The 839-nt window shown below is 44.1% G+C and overlaps 1 non-coding gene across 1 annotated transcript; it reads left to right on the top strand.

Moving 5' to 3' along the window:
* Positions 1-243: 243 nt before the first annotated feature.
* LOC125889576 (U6 spliceosomal RNA) lies at positions 244-349 on the top strand. Its single transcript, XR_007449467.1, has one exon. It is a non-coding gene; the product is annotated as a U6 spliceosomal RNA (small nuclear RNA).
* Positions 350-839: the final 490 nt, after the last annotated feature.

Here is an 839-nt window from a genome sequence, read left to right as displayed (position 1 = left end):
CCTTTGAGTTCTTCAACAGGGCTAACAGGACCTACGGTTTGGTCTGACCGGGTCAGACTGGGTCACTACACCCAGAGAGCTCTCAGCACACACTCCACACCTCTCTACACTCTTATTATTAATGTTTGAAAGCTATCTCAATACAATTTTCACTGCTTTCAGCAGCTTCTTGTTCTTACACCATGACAGGGACCTCTCCGGGGTCACAGCCCCTTAAATACCCCCCAGAATCAGGGTTCTGTTGTGTTACTTCGGTAGCACATATACTAAAATTGGAACGATACAGAGAAGATTAGCATGGCCCCTGCGCAAGGATGACACGCAAATTCGTGAAGCGTTCCTCATTATACCCCTCTTTTCTCCTGGTTTCTAATGATTTATTAATGATTTTATATGATTTTTTATAATATCTGACTGTATTTGGATGAAACAGCGCCGCCGCGGCGGCCTGAGTCACTGCAGCTGCAGAGCGCAGAGCTGCAGAGCAACAGAGCGGAGCAGCTCTCTCTGCAAGACTTTGCCCAAAAAACTCTTTAAACTCTCTTTATCTGAGCAAAACTACAGTTAAACCTGCTCAAATATGATCTTTCATCACTTTACTGTCGGCAGCTGTGGATCTAAAACCTTTCTGTTGTTTTTGTGCGGGAGAAAATACCCGACGGGACCCGGACGCTGTGTTTTCAGAGGTAAACTTTACATTTCTGCTCGCAAACTTCATTCAGTCGTTATTTTCACCACTTATCTTGTATTTTGTCTAAAAACACCGTGTTCATGTTCAGATTATTGTAGAGAAACGGTGTCTTTGAATCTCGCCAGATGTGAAAGTCAGGACTCGGTTT

The sequence above is a fragment of the Epinephelus fuscoguttatus genome, linkage group LG5 (assembly GCF_011397635.1).
Source record: "Epinephelus fuscoguttatus linkage group LG5, E.fuscoguttatus.final_Chr_v1".
In the NCBI taxonomy this organism is placed as follows: Eukaryota; Metazoa; Chordata; class Actinopteri; order Perciformes; family Serranidae; genus Epinephelus; species Epinephelus fuscoguttatus.
This window is presented reverse-complemented; position numbering and strand designations above follow the sequence as displayed.